The following is a 19,187-nucleotide window of genomic DNA, read 5'->3' as shown; positions in this document are numbered from 1 at the left end:
ATGGTTGAAAATTATTTAAAATTGTCGAAGGCTTCGTAGTGGAAATTATGATTTTGAGGATTTTGAGCTGAAGCCCTAAGGATCCGTTGATTTTTGCGATGGTAAGATTCGCTTGAATTTCTATTTCATGTTATAGTCTTCCATTTGCGACATCTTTTGCTTGTTTGTTTGGTTAAATTCCCTTTTGTGCAAGACCCTTATGGGACAGGAACTTGGCCTCGTCTACCTCGTACCTATGATAAACCGTCTAGACACAGTTAACAATGAAATGTCACAACAGAGTACAATTTACCTGCACAATGTTCTTCGGGTGAATAGAACCAAAGCCAATATAATGAAAATTCAGTTTACCATAGTAACCCACTTGACTATTTGTATTTGTGAACTTTGCTTAAAATTGCTTTCATTTTTCCCGGTTATCTTAAACCATATAGTTTCTGATATTTTTGGTTTTTGGCTTTCTTGTGTTAGATTTGTATCTTTCAACTTAATGGATTAATTTTTTTCAAGATGGAGGCTTTTGTGATTTGAATTGAGTTGAGCTTTATTTTCTGGTATCATCGCATTGAAATTCTTTGTCAATATTTCAAACCATCAAGTACATTTTATCCTTATAATTAATTTCTTTTTGGTAAATCTCCTTGCGGCTAAAATCTGTTACCTACTTATTCAACTGATGATGACAAAGATTTTTCCCTGACAACCTTCTATATAGTGTTGTTCCCAATTTCATTTGGTGGATCATTTGTGTTAGACAGGGTGGTTTTCAAATTCATTTGATGGAGCCTTCGCTTTGGATTTGAAATGCCCTAGCTCTTAAATTTTGGATGGATTGTCAAATTAATCTCATAAAATGATGATATTGTTGGCCGTTAAAGAAGTGTTTCAATGTACTTTATTGTAGCAAGCATTTAATTGATCTCGAATATCAAAATTATCTAAATGTGATAAAATCTTCAAGGACAGATGTAATGTTGAACTAGCACTAAGGCAGATTATTCTATAGTCGAATGAATTTGCTACAAGGTTGCAGAATTTTATTTAATTTTCAGAATTTTCTTTAATTTTCAATTTACCATCCCACGATCCATCATTGAAAATGCAGTGGTTCTGGCCCACTTGAAGGAAATAAAGATTGAATTTCAACCAGCGGATTGAGTGGGCAGTGTAACGGAACCAACACAAATTTTAAATCATTGGTTGAGACCTTATATGATTCAAAGCGTCAAAGGTCCTTGACTTGCAAGCTTTTATGGGGAACTTTTGGAGCCACTCCAGGAAAGAGGGTTCAGATGAGCAAACAAGAACCCAAGTTGAGTGTAGTAAAAGGAAGAGACTATTAGTTGTCGATGGGAATGAAAGACCAAGGATAATTTCTGCTCTTACTGATGAGCTCTCCATTAGGATTCTTGCCAGAGGACCTCGTGGATGCTATTCCAACTTGAAGTTGGTCTGTAAAACGTGGAATCATGTATTAAGGGATTCAGAGATATTCGAATTAAGAAAAGAGATCGGTTTCTCTGAAGAATGGCTATACATTTTGATGAAAGACGAAGAGGAAAAGCTCATCTGGAATGCTTTGGATCTGTTATCAGGTAAATGGCACAGTTTGCCACCTATGCCGACTTTTACATATGAGGAGGAATTCAATCAAGCTACGAGATGGAGTTTATGGAATGCAATGGGAGCATCGAGTTACAGGCTAACAGGTTTTGTGAGGGGCTCGTTTGGACGGAAAGATTCTCTAGATAGAACAACTTTTTGTGGTTGTGTCGTAGGGGCCATTAATGGATGCCTCTATGTTTTGGGAGGGTTTGCTAAAGCATCTGCTCTCAAATCTGTCTGGTGTTATGATCCTCGAATAAATTCATGGACAGAAGTCGCACCTATGACCACTACAAGGGCTTATTGTAAAACAACTTTCCTGAATAGGGCTTATATATTTTTATATATGGTTTAATATGTGTTATTTCCATTAAACAATCTGCTTGAGTGGAAGACGAAAGAGTACAATGGAAGCAAGATTAAAAAAAGTATACAAGACCAATCAACAACTACAAGAGGACCCAAGTGCATTAGATAAATTTGTGTGGAAAAATGATCTATTGTAGTATCGAGATCACCTATATTTATGTAAGAGTTTCCAACTCAAACAAAGGTACACTTTTCATATAGGAGATTCAAGGTTCTTGAAAACTTACTACAAGATCAAGAAGGATTTTCTAGGAAGGTTTTAAAAGTGATGTTCAAAAGTTTGTGCTTAATTTTTTGGTTTTACAACATAATAAGAGAGATACAATCAAGTCACCAAGTCTCCTATAACCATTATCCACACTAAATTTCTAGGAAGAAGTTTCAATGGATTTTATTTCATGTTTACCAAATTTGAAGGAAATAATGTTATCATAGTAGTAGTGGAAGAACTAACAAAGTATTTCTATTTCTACTATCTTTCACATCTTTTTAAAGCAAATACCTGTGGGATTAATGAAAATAGTTCAAAAACTACATGGAATCCTTGAGACTGTATTGTAAGTGATGGGGATTCATTTTTCATTGGAAACTTTTGGTCCAAAATATTTTCTTGTGTGGGTGTTCAATTGGCTCAACTCGTCGTATCATCCTTAATCCAATGGGAAAACTAAGGTTGTGAATAAATTTTTAGAATGTTATCTTCATTTCTTTGCATCTGATAAATAAACACAATGAGTCAAGTGGTTTCCTTTGGCAGAATGGTGTTACAACACATCCTTACAAACTTCATAAAAATGTCTTCATTTATGTCACTTTATGGATATCATCCTTCATCCATCACATCACCCTAGAAAGGGACTCTAAAGGTTCTATAAGTGCATGACCAAATAGGGCACCGACAAGAGGTTCTCAAAATATTGAAGGACAACTTAGTTATAGCACAAAATAGGATGAAACAACAAATATATCAATATTGCAATGAAAGAGAATTTGAAGTAGGGGATTGGGTATTTTTGATGCTACAACCATATAAACAAATGTCCCTCAAGCAACAAAATAAGGACAATAAATTAACATTTAGGTGTCATGTCCCCTATAAGGTGTTGCAGAGGATGAGAAGTATGGCTTACAGATTGGAGTTTACTCCATATTCACATGTATATATTATCTTCCATGTTTCTATGTTTCCACAATTGCAATTACTGGATATTTATCTCCTAACAAATTGTAGTTTTTTTGTCTTTTGTTAATTATTAATGGAAAATAACTATAAATTCACTGATTTCAATCTCCAAAGCAAAAATGTTGCTAAATATAAAAATTGGAACTTAGAAATATGCACACACAATAAAAATTGACATCGTTGTTTTTGGACAAATGTCCCTGGAAAAACTGTGAAGGGAAAACTAGTGCAATAGATGACGGTTATATTATTATAAATTCTTCAACAATTCAAGAGTACAATGATATGCTTACTTGTCACTGACAAAGATCCATTTAATACTGGAAAAATAAATTGGAGATAAATTGTCTCCCTCTGCAATCAACTTACCCTCCTACTAGCCACTCGCACTCCCTTTTTGGAACTCACACTTCCTCCTGGAATGCACAGATCTGGCTGAGGAAAATTCGTACAACCCCATAATCACCTTCCAGCAAGTTTTTTTGCCTCCTTCTGCTTCTGAAACCCATTCGCTTTGCCTATGGGATACTGATATGGAAACTAGCAACTGAAACATTGATTCTCCAGCAACTCGCACTGGGAAATTTGGCTACTCGCACTAGTTGTAGCGACCTCCTTTATAGATGAATTTGACCTCCTCTTCCTGTCTCCCAGACACTAGAAAACACTGAGGAAAATTCCTCCAAACTCTTGCTCTCAAATCTTTGTTTATCCCTCTGTCTTTGATGCTTCCCTAGCTTCAATTGTGCCCTTGGTGAATAACTGCAATTGGGTAGCCAAACTGCTCACCAAATACTCTATGCACTCCCTAATCCCCTAGACCCACTCTTATAATCTCTTGTTGGAGTCTCAACTGCCATGATTACATCTCAATTAATGCTAAAATCAATTTTAATTCATCATAGAAGCCTCCAGAGAAAAATTGAACTTCCCCAATTATGGCTAATTAATTTAATTGAGACGTCTCCAAGTCTTTTCTCATGAAACTTTTTCTAGGTTTTGGAGATCTTATGCTCCTTAGCCTTTTCTGGGTTTTAGATATCTTGTGTTCCTTAGCCTCTTAGACATCATAGAGACTAGAACACATGTCCATTGCTACCATAATCTAACAACTTCTTTCTTAACAAGGGTAATTGGTAACAAGATCACAATCCCAACTATTTTAGCATTGCTACCATAATCTAACAACTTCTTGCTTAACAAGGGTAATTGGTAACAAGATCACAATCCCAACTATTTTAGCAGAGATGAAGAAGGAAAAAAATCATACTTGAACCAAAAAATATCCTTGAAACAAGGATTAAGTAGCTCTAAAATTAAGTAATTATTGAGTACCTCATCAAAGGAAATAACCTACCCGTAGAGGATGTGATATGGGAAAATCAATTATTCATGTATAAAAAACAAAAGTTATTCATGTGCTGATTGTTTGATGGGAGTGACATGTTGAGTTGTAAGGCAAATCCCCAAGCTAAGCATAAAACCTCTTATTAAGCTTGTTATATACCTTTTTGCCACCTTATGTCAACAAGAGTAACCTAGTGTCAACCCTGTAAAGTTGTTGTTCTAAATTTGTTTCTCTTTCCCCTTGTTTGTAACCTTCTAGTAGCTTGTTTCTTCCACAGACCTATCATCTTATCACCCATTACTCCATTACAATTATATAGTTCATCACTTGTTTAAATGCCAAAGTGAAGTATTGGGTGCTAAAACTTGAATCTTATGATTTACATCTGTCCTGACATAATATTTAAGGTACAATTGTCACTAAGCAATGAAGCTTTGAGAGCTTGGATGGGTCATTAAAATTGTAATTCTTCTTTTGAAATATATAATATTTGTTTTCCTTTACAAATGACAAGCGATGTAAAAATTTGACTTTTTTTTCAAGGTGTTTTTGAATTACCCTTTTAGAACAAGTTTAAACCCTTTGAAAGAGCTAGGAAGGATTAAATTTTGATCATTAATCTCTATTAGTCTCATCAGACTTCATATTAGTTTTAAAATCACTTTATGTTTTGGATAAACGATTGCATCTTTACATATGATACCCTTGCCAATGAATTTGGAAAACCCCTTACACAACAAATTAGTATGAAATTATGCCTTTCAAAAAATACATTGATCCATTTTCATAACGAACAATTTGATGAATGTATGGTTACTTGAAACAAGTGCATTCTTTAGCCTTGGTGGGTTTGAAAGGGATTCTTTAGTGAAAGGAACTTAACACAGTGAATGCAATGAGGGGGCTGTTAATTCCTTTGGTGCTCAACATGGAGTTGATAACATTTATATACACTATTACTTAGTGTATAACAACAGCACCACTCCTAAAACCATATATGAAGTCACTTTTCTTTACCCTTTTCATTTCATAACGACAAGCAAGGTCTACTTACAGAATTGTTAGCAAAATTGAATGAAAAGGAAAAAATAAATGTCCAACATTTAAGGCTGAAAGGAGGAAAACCAAACACATAAAAACCAAACACATAACCTTTTATGCATAAAACTTACTTTTACTATGGACGTTTTATGTGGTGAAAAGTTGGTATTTTGGGCTAAGATAAATTTATTCTTATAAACAAACCATACAAAACTAGCCAAAGAAAAGGTAAAACAAATACAATGCAATACCACATGATTACTTTACTATCAGACAGATAAGACATATCTACAGAGCATGTAATACAAAGATCGTTGATTCACAATGTCAATAGAACTATTATAAGGGACATTTTTATCGGTCCCATCAAATTCCAGCATCAACTACCAGATCAAAATGGAAAATGTGTTATATATACATTTTGTTGTTATTTATGGCACAAGGAAACTTCCCTTCCAGCCCTTAACCATGCTTAGGTGCTATGTCTGCATAGAATTTTCATATTATGCATAAAATTATTGCCAACAAAAAGCTTGTGTCAGCCTGCAAAACAGCGACATTGTCGCTAATGTCTTTCATAATAACATGAAGCTTTCCCAAGAATCCAGCGAGTAGGTAAGGTGACTCTGAATCTGTGTAATCTACAACAGGTACTTTCCTCAAAATGACTTTCCATGTATCTTCCTAGGGATCATACATTTTAATCTTACCGCTGTCTAATGAACTAGAAGGATCCAACGCATACAAGTTACCATCCACCACAACGCTTAATTTTGTCCCTGCCTGCCTTGCAGGCCAACCATCTCCCATACTGTTTCGCATCTCCAGCCAAGAATCAGTAGCAGGATCATAGGCTTCACCACCAACATCTACAAAGAAAGGTCAAGGCTGCTCACCTTGCATTTTCAAGTACTTTCCCAGAAATCACTGTAAGTCAATTACTCTTTGTACCTATATTGTTAATGTTGTGGCTGCGTTATGTTTTGTATTTGAAGGGTTTGTGGAAAATCTGATGCATTTTTTTTTCTTATTCCCACCTGCCTCGCGAATCACACGCTCCTTCGGCCTATCCATGTCCATAGCAACCCTGTGCGCATGGAAAGAAATGACATGACTTGAGTTTGACAGAAACTTGGCCCGCCGTTCGAATCTTTCAAATCACGTTGTCGATTTTTCACGCTGTAAAGCTCGCGGGCTATTTGTGTATTTTCCTGCGCTATGCCTATCAATAGAAAACATCTCTGTGTTTTTTGCTAGCCATGACACTTTGATCTGCTTTCAACAATACCCACAGAGAGTGGATACACCATCGCTTATGCTAAAGACAAATGGATTGAAATGAAATACAAAACAAGGAAGCTTGATCGCCCTTCTCATAGCTTCATGGCAGATGAGAAGCTGATTGTTAATCAGACTCTGATAGAATCTTAGACAAGTAATGTCTAGCTTTACCACTATGACCGTTGTGAGTATTTAACCCCTATTTTAGGACTTTTATTAATAAGGTCAATATAATTCTTGGCTACAGTTTATATGCAGTTTTGCTTAGACAATTAGACAATTATTATTGACTAATTTTAGGCTTTTCTAAGCCATATGAGGTCAGAAGAGATCGCCTATTTCACTTCAAATGCCTAACTACGCATAGTAAATTTGCACAAAATCTGGGACCTGTACAAAGTTAAAACATACCTGGGGCTGATATTGGCACCTGGGAAACCGTGTCTGAAACCCTATGACAGACTATAAAACACTAACCCTTTACAAATCTGGTTCCTCTACAATGGCTAGGCTAGGGTTGCATTACAATTGAGAAACCCATACTTTTTGAGCTTTTGATTTTGATTTTGTGCTGCAAAGATCAGGGCTCAAAAATAACTCTGTGAATATTAGGCACCGACGTTCTGAGCATGCCTTGTGAGGTTTACAATGGCCACCCACTGTGGTTCATAATTACGAGGTTTTGTTGGACTTGGCTCAAGTCTGGCTGGACATGGAGTTAGAACACATTAATGAGAACTTCCTATGAAAGCAAATTTGAGTCCAACATTCTTTAAAGTTATATGTTATTTTCCTAATTATAATCAACCATGTTATTATTCACAAATAAAGTTTTTTCAAATTTTGGAAAAGCATTTTATAATTTTCACTTCGAAGTGATTTTTATAAGGGTACCTTTCCACAATGGAGCACTAAATATGCCATTCATTTATGGAGTAGTAAATATGTCAATAATTTATTTTAAAATATATTGGTGAAATTAGTTTTCTTTTTTGGAGTTGAAGTGGTTTGATAAAATGGTTGGAAGGTAGGTATTTTATTCTCTTAATGATTCAAATCTCTAATGAGGCTTTGGTCAAGTAAGATTAAAAAGGTAGGTGCTGCAATAAGTTGGAAACCCCTCGTGAGAGTATTTTTAATGTGTTGGCATCTCATTGTTTTGATGAAATTTGGACTCATAATTTGTTTTTCTCAGGAAAGACCCTTTAACACCAACCTGGTATAGTCCTTCTAAGACCAGAGCTCTGCTTAGATAAGACCTTTCGGGAGCTTTCTTTTTGCAAAGGGAGTTTCAAGGAGATGAGGCACAGTGCAAGTCCTTGGAGATAATTGGTGGAAAAACTATAGGTCAGACCTGACACAAGAGTCAAACGAAGTCTGTGCTTTGTGATGCAGCTCCTCAGGTATGTTTCTTAAGGAACTTAAAAATGTGTGGTTGTAAATTTCTTCCCCTATCAGAAACAATACCTGGGAGGTGTTTTCAGATCTCAAAACAATAACATACTTTTTATAAGCATGAAGGATACTAATGAAAATAATTGGCAATTAAATAAAGCCTATTTTCTGGAGTCTCATGATCCATTATTCCAAAGTTTATTCTGGCGTTTATTCTGGAGCTGCAGATCTACATGTGCCACAATGGGGATTTCATTTGGATTACCTGGAGATGCATATTTTTCAGTGATGTCCACGGGATTGGTGATGACTATTCATTTGAACTACTTCACTTTAGAGGGTTCGGCACTGCATACAAGTTATAGACTCTGTATGTATTGTGGAAACTTTGTTGTAAAGTACTGATTTTGTTTCCTCTGTTCTTCTCTTTACAGAGAGAGGCTAAACTTGTCTTGTATATTGAGACAGGTGCTCAAGAGTTCCAGTTTTAGTCCTATTGATTCTGGAACAGAGCAATAAGCCCAATCTTAGTCTAGTTTTCTATTCTTTAAAGACACTATAAATCTCCAAATTAAATTATCATAATAATATAATTTTAAGGTCAAGGCCTATTCAGATATCAATTATTTGAATAATTATAGGAATGATATAATTTTAAGGCCAAGGCCTAGTCAGAGGCCGAATTAACAGATGAAATCCCTTTGTTTATGGGACAAGAGATGCCCTCTGTGCAGTGATGATTTGACTACATAGTCTATGCAGGTGTACATACTTTACCCTCGCTAGACTCAAATTGGCCTAGTCAGACACCAAATTAATGGATGAAATCCCTATCGCCTATGCACAGTGATAATTTGAGTCTATGATGGTTTACATAACCTCCCCCACTAGACTCAAACTTGTGATCTCGAAAGACAGAGCACATGTTCTTAACTGATAGGTCCTCTCTAGAGAGTAGTTGCCACTCCTTGATAGTATGAGATTTCTTTGCTCCTGGTTATATCTTTCCTGAGAAACCAAATTTGTTCTCAAAGGACAGAACACATGATCTTAATTGATAGGTCCACTCTATAGAGTAGTTGCCACTCCTTGATAGTATGAGAGTTCTTATTAAGCTTGTTATAGCCCTTTTTGCCACCTTATGTCAACAAGAGTAACCTAGTGTCAACCCCGTAAAGTTGTTGTTCTAAATTTGTTTCTCTTTCCCCTTGTTTGTAACCTTCTAGTAGCTTGTTTCTTCCACAGACCTATCATCTTATCACCCATTAGTCCATTACAATTATATAGTTCATCACTTGTTTAAATGCCAAAGTGAAGTATTGGGTGCTAAAACTTGAATCTTATGATTTACATCTGTCCTGACATAATATTTAAGGTATAATTGTCACTAAGCAATGAAGCTTTGAGAGCTTGGATGGGTCATTAAAATTGTAATTCTTCTTTTGAAATATATAATATTTGTTTTCCTTTACAAATGATAAGCGATGTAAAAATTTGACTTTTTTTTCAAGGCGTTTTTGAATTACCTTTTTAGAACAAGTTTAAACCCTTTCAAAGAGCTAGGAAGGATTCAATTTTGATCATTAATCTCTATTAGTCTCATCAGACATCATATTAGTTTTAAAATCACTTTATGTTTTGGATAAACGATTGCATCTTTACATATGATACCCTTGCCAATGAATTTGGAAAACGCCTTACACAACAAATTAGTATGAAATTATGCCTTTCGAAAAATACATTGATCCATTTGCATAACGAACAATTTGATGAATGTATGGTTACTTGAAACAAGTGCATTCTTTAGCCTTGGTGGGTTTGAAAGGGATTCTTTAGTGAAAGGAACTTAACACAGTGAATGCAATGAGGGGGCTGTTAATGCCTTTGGTGCTCAACATGGAGTTGATAACATTTATATACACTATTACTTGTGTATAACAACAGCACCACTCCTAAAACCATATATGAAGTCACTTTTCTTTACCCTTTTCATTTCATAAAGACAAGCAAGGTCTACTTACAGAATTGTTAGCAAAATTGAATGAAAACGAAAAAATAAATGTCCAACATTTAAAGCTGAAAGCAGGAAAACCAAACACATAAAAACCAAACACATAACCTTTTATGCATAAAACTTACTTTTACTATGGACGTTTTATGTGGTGAAAAGTTGGTATTTTGGGCTAAGATGAATTTATTCTTATAAACAAACCATACAAAACTAGCCAAAGAAAAGGTAAAACAAATACAATGCAATATCACATGATTACTTTACTATCAGACAGATAAGACATATCTACAGAGCATGTAATACAAAGATCGTTGATTCACAATTTCAATAGAACTGTTATAAGGGACATTTTTATCGGTCCCATCAAATTCCAGCATCAACTACCAGATCAAAATGGAAAATGTGTTATATATACATTCTGTTGTTATTTATGGCACAAGGAAACTTCCCTTCCAGCCCTTACCCATGCTTAGGTGCTATGTCTGCATAGAATTTTCATATTATGCATAAAATTATTGCCAACAAAAAGCTTGTGTCAGCCTGCAAAACAGCGACATTGTCGCTAATGTCTTTCGTAATAACATGAAGCTTTCCCAAGAATCCAGCTAGTAGGTAAGATCACTCTAAATCTGTGTAATCTACAACAGGTACTTTCCTCAAAATTACTTTCCATGTATCTTCCTGGGGATCATACATTTTAATCTTACCGCTGTCTAATGAACTAGAAGGATCCAACGCATACAAGTTACCATCCACCACAACGCTTAATTTTGTCCCTGCCTACCTTGCAGGCCAACCATCTCCCATACCGTTTGGCATCTCCAGCCAAGAATCAGTAGCAGGATCATAGGCTTCACCACCAACATCTACAAAGAAAGGCCACGAATATAAGCTCTGTGGTACACATAGTTTTCCTCTAAATGATATCATTCCAGTAGCAATTGGTTTTAGCATATCTGCCAAAAAAGCTGTGGGTAGAACTTGAGCTCGTGCAAATGGCATGTTTGGAATTTGGGTCCAGGTATTTGTAACAGGATCATAAACCTCTGCCTACTGAAGTGGAGTCAATCCACCTCTGCCCCTATTCACTCCACCTACCACATAAAGCTTGTTGTTCAGGAAAGCTGTTTTACAATAAGCCCTTGCAGTGGTCATAGGTGCGACTTCTGTCCATGCATTTATTCTTGGATCATAACGCCAGACGGATTTGAGAGCAGATGCTTTAGCAAACCCTCCCAGAACATAGATGCATCCATTAATGGCCCCTACGGCACAACCACAAAAAGTTGTTCTATCTAGAGAATCTTTCCGTCCAAACCAACCCCTCACAAAACCTGTTAGCCTGTAACCCGATGCTCCCATTGCATTCCATAAACTCCATCCCGTAGCTTGATTGAATTCCTCCTCATATATAAAAGCCGGCATAGGTGGAAAGCTGTGCCATTTAGCTGATAACGGATCCAAAGCATTCCAGATGAGCTTTTCCTCTTTGTCTTTCATCAAAATGTATAGTCATTCTTCAGAGAAACCGATCATTTCAGCCCGAATTTTCCCAAAAACAACAGAAACCCCAACGCTTAAACAAGAAACCAGTCCAAAACACAATTCTAGCAGCGGAAATTTAAAGCCCAGCGGAAATTTAAAGCCCCCATTAAAGCGGCCATAACGCTCCACCTTCACCTCAATCCTTGAGTATGGAAAGCGCTGGGAGGAAACTGGATATTTGATCCAACGGTAGCAATTATTCAAATCGTCTAACATCAAATCAGACGGACGATAACAATGACAGCAAAGACCACAGGAAAGTTCATCTCAGAGGGAACGCCTTACGGCGTAATAATTATTATAAAAAAATAGTTTTTTTTACCTAATCTTTCTATATAAAAATATATAATTGGTCGATTCTAACTAAGTTATCGGCATGAACAGTCAAACAATCAATCTGTAAAGGACAAATAGATTGTGGCAAGATCATGGTCATAAAATGATATTATTTTATGCCGAAATCATTAAAAAATAATTAGTTCCTTTGTTACAGAATCTTTTTGTACAAAAATATTTAATTGATCAATTCTAACTGAGTTAACAACATAAACAATCAAACAATCAAACTGTAGAAGACAAACAAAGGATGACTAAGTCCGAGTCTATTTATATAAAAGTATATAATTGGTCAATTCTAACTGAGTTATCACCATCAACAGTTAAACAATCAAACTGTAAAATACAAACAGAGGATGACTAAGTCAGAGTCTTTTTATGTAGAAATATATAGTTGGTCAATTCTAACGATGTTATCAGCTTCAACAGTTAAACAATGACACTGTAAAATACAAACAGAGGATGACTAAGTCAGAGAACCTTAACAGCTAAAATCTAGGCAGAGAATGAGGTCCTTGATTATGAAAAAAATAAAAAAGGATGTTAACAACGAAATGTATGAGATGTTATATTGATACAGTACCAGGAAGACAGAATTGCTCAATTGGAATTAAAATCTGAGTAAATTATTGAGTATGCCAATAGGGAAAAAAAGAAAAAGAAAAAGTATATTATACATGGGGATATATTCAATATCAAGATCACCAAAACTAATAATGGAATGATTTCAGAGATTTTATCTCGACTTCCTTGCATTTAAATAAGAAATATTATACTTTTCAGTATAGATGAATCTCAGTTCTGAATCTATTATTCATAAAAAAGGGAAAAAGAAACCTGTTGCAAACCAACCAACTTCAGATATATATGGAGGGGGAACTTAAATGGCAACCAAATGGAATGGACGCAACTTACCTGGCAGATGATCATCTGTAGTCCACCCTCGAGGAACAGGGCCCTCCGTCCTAACCTGTCAACAATAAAAATGGAGACTACGATGGAAACCAAACTCATCACTCCATGAATAGCTGCAGCCAAGAGAGAAGCCTGTGACCCAAATCCTATGGTCTTGAAGATGAGTGGAGCATAAAACGCGACGATCTTGAAACCCGCGAGCTGCTAAAAACAGGGAATGGCCAGAGCCATGACCAGATGAGGCCTGTATTTCCTTTTGGCAATGTTGCGGAAGGGATGCTTCACTTTCTTGGAAATGTCGTTGGCTTCTATTAAGTCCTGCAACTCCTCCTGCACGTCTGGCGTCCCGCGGATCCTCACCAGCACAGCCCTGGCTTTCTCCATTTGCCCCCTTTCAATTAGACTGTTGGGGGTGTCGGGTAGGGTGAAGGAACCTGTCAACATTATCAATGGTGGGACAACTACCAGCCCCAGAGAGAGACGCCACCCCCAATTCTGGATCTTGGCAACGAAATAGTTTACTAGATTCGCAGCAAGGATCCTAGTTCCTAGGAATAGTGTGAAGCTAATATTGAGAGCTCCCCTCAGTCTGGGAGGGGCCATTTCCGACAAATAAATAGGCACACACTGAGAAGCATGAAAATTCATATCAATATTCAGCATTCCATAAACTCCATCCCGTAGCTTGATTGAATTCCTCCTCATATATAAAAGCCGGCATAGGTGGCAAGCTGTGCCATTTAGCTGATAACGGATCCAAAGCATTCCAGATGAGCTTTTCCTCTTCGTCTTTCATCAAAATGTATAGTCATTCTTCAGAGAAACCGATCATTTCAGCCCGAATTTTCCCAAAAACAACAGAAACCCCAACGCTTAAACAAGAAACCAGTCCAAAACACAATTCTAGCAGCGGAAATTTAAAGCCCCCATTAAAGCGGCCATAACGCTCCACCTTCACCCCAATCCTTGAGTATGGCAAGCGCTGGGTGGAAACCGGATATTTGATCCAACGGTAGCAATTATTCGAATCGTCTAACATCAAATCAGACGGACGATAACGATGACAGCAAAGACCACAGGAAAGTTCATCTCAGAGGGAACGCCTTACGGCGTAATTAGTTTATGTGATTGTTGAGATTTTACATTTTTTTTGTCTGGTAGTTTTTTTGAGCACTGAGATGATTTGCATGAATGATTTGTTGAGATGATTAGTATGACTGATTTGTGGTTTGATTAATTGTTATTTAAGGGTATTTAAAAGTGTTGCCTAAACATTATAGGTTTCTTAGTTTTTGTTTGGAATATTTTTTAGGTGGAATTTTAATTTCTGTTGTTTAAAATGATTTTTTATTTTATATATAGATTCAACACTCTAAAAAAAGATTGGGCACTTGGATTATGGATAGTTCACAATTTAAACTTGTGATTCTAACAAATCTTGTAGTATTTGAGAAAAAAAACCTCCACAAAGTGTGGAATTTGATAAAAAAAAAACCAGAAGCATAATAGATAAGCTAATGTGTATCTAAGTAGTCAAAATCACTTGAGGATCCCACCAGGTCTTGACCACACCAACCATTAACATGGTTGAGCTTTTGCCTAAGGAGTTTCAAACTAGTAACCTTTCTACCACATAATGGCTTAACAAAACACCCTGTTACCATTTACCTTAAGCCCATGAAAAAAATAACATTTTATATTTATATTTTTATTAGAATTTAAATTTTTTATTAATTGTCAACGAGGTTTGTCAACCGGATCTTGTATAAATTGTAATTGGGTTCTTTGTTAAGGCACTCCTTGATGTGAAATCACTGGTTCAATTCTCTGTTTATTTTGGAGTGATATATTAAATATGATGAAAAACTAATCTTGCCAAACTTATTCAAAAAAAATTATTAATTATTTTAAATTTAAAATATATAAATTCTAACCATTTGTAATTAAAAAAAAATTTGTTAACTATTTTAATTCTTATAATGAATCTATTTATTTAATATTTTTATCTATCCATTTATTTAATAAATATAAAATTATTTTCGGCATCATTTTCGGCATCTTCCTATCGGATTTCCCTCGCATCAAATGCGGAATTATTTGTCTAATATAACGGCTGATGCTTTCTTATCCGTAACTGGATATTGAAGCCGCTTTAAACTCCAACATCTTTTTACCTTTTGGATTTTCTCACTGGGCTGCATCGAATGAGTAATTGTTTTTATTATAGAAACTTCCTTAATTTCAATGTTACTTCATAGGTTATCATATTTTTTGAAGTTATAATATTTTCAAATTTAGGATTTTTTAAAAAGAGAATTGACATTAAATAACTATCTATTAATTTATTAAGTTTTGTGGTAACCCGGACTCGTTTTTTTTCAAATAAATATTTTTAACCTATATTGTTTCTTTATATTTGTAATGTTTATGGTAATTACAAAGATGTATTGGTTGGAAGCATTAATTCCAACCACCAAACCTATTAAATGCTTAACCATTGAGAGTTTAGGAGATGACCTCGAGATTTTTGGAGACTTCAGGTAGCATCCTGAAGAAGCCACCGACAACTAGAATCCATAAACTTCTCAGCTATGTATAAAAATCATTGCTTGGTAGTGGAATGGGTACGCTGTGTTTGTGTTCAATCTAGTGTGCGTTCTCTAATTTGGTATCAGAGCGAGGTAACTCTCAAGAGCTTGAGGTTTTGTGTGAGCGATCAGAGTGAGAGTGAGAGATCGCTGAGGGTATCTGCAGAGAGTCTGTGTGTAGCAAGCTTCCCGTGGAGGGCGTATTGGCCGGAAGCTTCTCATGAAGAGCGTGAGAGTTCTTTCCTGTGTGCAGATAGTGTGGAAAATCGCTGAAGAAATTTTCTTGTGTGCAGATAAAAGAGGAAACACTGTGGAGAGTTGCGGTCTGTGGAGTAAACAAGGCTCTAAACGTGCGGGTAGAGAGTTGCGGTATGTGGAGTAAAAGCCAGTGGTTGTGTGGAGTAAAAGCTGTATGGCTTGGCGTAGCCTGGCAATGGAATTTTCTCAAAACTCAGTATAATGTTCTTTAAGTCTGGTGAATGTATTTTTAAATGCTCTTTTTTTTAGCAGCATTGCATGAAGAAAAAAAATAAAATAAGAAGGGCTAATTCAAATAAAATAAAATAATTTAATACATTTACACAATGGCATTAACGTTGTGAAAGCACATCCCCTGATCAGGATGTGGAAAAAAGTAGGTGAGGGTGGCAGACGGGTTTATGATCATGGCAGGACAGCGGGACTAACCCATACGTACGACGCCGTCCTTCCAGCCAGAACAATGAGCTGCATGTCAGCGCAATTTTCAAAAAACCGGAGTGGGGGAGGTGGAATGAAGGAGATGAGCAGTAGTGGCGGCGGTAGTGGAAGAGGGAGAGGGACAGATGAGTGGTATTTTATGAAGATGGTGAAGTTTAGAAGGAAGGGTAGACTAAGCTGGGAGGAAGAGGAGCAGGGCGAAGCGCAAACGGAAGGAGCTTTCAAGGAGGTTAACGATTCTGGGTATGTTATCTCTGAGACCCCTTCAACCCTTTCCTCTGTCATAATTGGTAAAATGGATAAATTTATTACTTTTGAAGCCTCTGAGGAAGAAAAGGACTGGTGTGAACCCGCTTTTCACTCAGCAATGCTTTGTGAGGGTCCATCGGGTCAGGATCAGGGAAGGTTTCTTGATGAATGGGGGAATTGTAGCCATGAGAATAGTTCAGGAAGAAAAGTGGGGGGCTGTATCAACCAACCCACTGCAAAGGTGCAGGGGGAGACTGAGGAAAGGGATACGAAAATTTCGTCCCTAGCCCAACAATTGATCCAAATGACTGAAGGCCTTCTTAAATTCTTGCATCCCGAAAATGACAAGCATTGTAACACCCAAACAAATGGCAGAAACTATAGCAGGAGAAGAGGAATAACCACAGAGAAAACTGAGGAGGAAGACAGTGATGCTAAACCTCAAAAACTGATCTATGTGAATGAAAATTGTCAACAGGATAAGGTATACAGCAGGATGGCACGCCCGGGTCATGGCAGAGGGCGTGGAAGCAGAGGACGTCTGAGACAGGGGAATCAAGAGGAACAGCCAGCAAATGCTCCAAGTAACCAGGGCAGAGGGAGAAGATCTACTTTGACAGCAGTCCAGGAGGCTGCCAGAGCTTATAGGGAAGGCACGAGTGAAGAAATTCGTCGAATTATTCAAGATATGGAGACCAGTGTGATGGAGGAACAGTCTGACTCCGAGACAGAAGGGTGGGCTGAAGTGATCAGTGATCCGGGGAATACGCGAGGAAGGTTGACGCTGTATAGGCAGACTCTTCATATCTACTGGGTGTTAAAACGCCTTCTGGAAAAAGCCCTGGAGCAGGTGGCGAAGGAAATGGCCGAAATTGCAAATGGTGTGCCAAACCTGCAAAAAGAAATGAAAAATTTCCAAGTTATCATGATCAGGCAGAATAACAAGCTGGAGGAAATGCATCAGCAGCTGTCTCGGATGGCTCATACAACTCCAAGGCAGGCCGAACCAGTGGATATTCCCATGGATATGGACCTGAATACTGGTATCAGAAAGGAATGATCCTTTCGGGTTTCTTAAGTGTTTCAGTGAATCTTTTTGCTTTTACCGTTTCATGCATGTTAGTAGCTTACTAAGTAGTTTCAGTTGTATAGTGCACATAGCCAGGATGGAAAGACTTGTTAAATTTTGTTTTTGGAATGCATACAGTAAACTAAGGTGGCCAACAGACCTGGTTTCCCTCCGGGGCAGGTTGAGGCCACCAATACGATGTATCTGGTCTCTTTGGTTATTTTAAATAGAAAATAAAGGCACTGCCTAGACTTACGAAAAAAACGTTGTGAAAGCACGCATGATAATATTTTGGAGAACTTTGATTGGGATATTTTTAAGTGGGCTTATTAAAAAATGTTGATTGATATATGGGGAGATATTTATGCTATTCCTTAACAAATTTAATGGGTTTGGTGGTTGGAATTAATGCTTCCAACACTCCCCCATAATTCCAACCATATGAAAAACACACAAAATACACTACAACACAATGCATAAGACACAATCATACTCTTAATTGACATGCCTGCTAGTCTAAGTCTCAAATAGGCTTACAACATAATCTGGATTTTCTAAAACACGTAACTTATTTCTACAAAACTCAAATTTTGCCTTCCCAAGAGGCTTAGTGAATATGTCAGCTACATTTTCATTTGTATTACAATATATTAGGGCAATTTCTTGTGATTGGACCTTTTCTCTTACAAAATGATATTGTGTGTCTATATGCTTTGACCTTGCATGACATACAGGATTGTTCCCCAGTTTGATGGTGCTTTGATTATCACATCTGATCACTGTAGGTTCTTGTTGACCTTCACCAACATCTTCAAGTATTCTTCTGAGCCATATAGCTTCACAGGTGGCACTACATAATGCTTTATACTCTGCTTTAGTTGATGACAAGGAAATTGTTCCATGTTTCTTACTGCTCCATGATACAACTCATGATCCTATATTGAAGATGTATCCAATGGTGGATTTCTTGTCATCTGGATTTCCAGCCCAGTCAAAATCAGAATGACCTATCAATTCAACATTACAAGCATTAGTATATTCAATACCAAAATTGATAGTTCCCTTTAAATATCAAAGGACCCTTTTTGCAGCTATCCAATGGCTTTCATGAGACTTAGCCATGAATTGACTAAGTATGCTTATTGCGTAAGCAATGTCTGGTCTAGTGGTAGTGAGATAATTCAGACTTCCCACTAATTGTCGATACAATGTTCCATTCACCTCTTTTGTTTCATCTTCACTTGTCAATTTGATATTTTGTTCCAATGGAGTACTCGCTGCTTTACATCCATTCATATGAAATCTCTTTAGTACTTCATTTGTATATTTGCTTTGTGTGATTAAGGTCCTTCCATCATCTCTCCATACTTCAAGACCTAGAAAATAGTGCATCTGACCAAGATCCTTCATCTCAAATTCCTGTGATAACTTCATTTTTATATTTTTAATCAATTTATCAACACTCCTTATTATTATTAGATCATCAACATATATAGAGAGTAATACTATATCCCCATTTCTATCTATCTTGACATACAAATTAGGATCATTTT

At 36.6% G+C, this 19,187-nt stretch overlaps 1 pseudogene; it reads right to left on the bottom strand.

The window, feature by feature from the left end:
• Positions 1-6,044: 6,044 nt before the first annotated feature.
• Positions 6,045-13,632, bottom strand: LOC149178865 (F-box/kelch-repeat protein At1g22040-like; annotated as a pseudogene).
• Between the last annotated feature and the right edge of the window lie 5,555 nt (positions 13,633-19,187).

Source organism: Pinus tabuliformis, chromosome 4_1 (assembly GCF_031772625.1).
Source record: "Pinus tabuliformis cultivar Carrire ecotype Pingquan chromosome 4_1, CPIR1, whole genome shotgun sequence".
NCBI classification, from domain to species: domain Eukaryota; kingdom Viridiplantae; phylum Streptophyta; class Pinopsida; order Pinales; family Pinaceae; genus Pinus; species Pinus tabuliformis.
The sequence above is the reverse complement of the archived record's forward strand: the minus strand, read 5'-3'. Positions and strand labels throughout refer to the sequence as shown.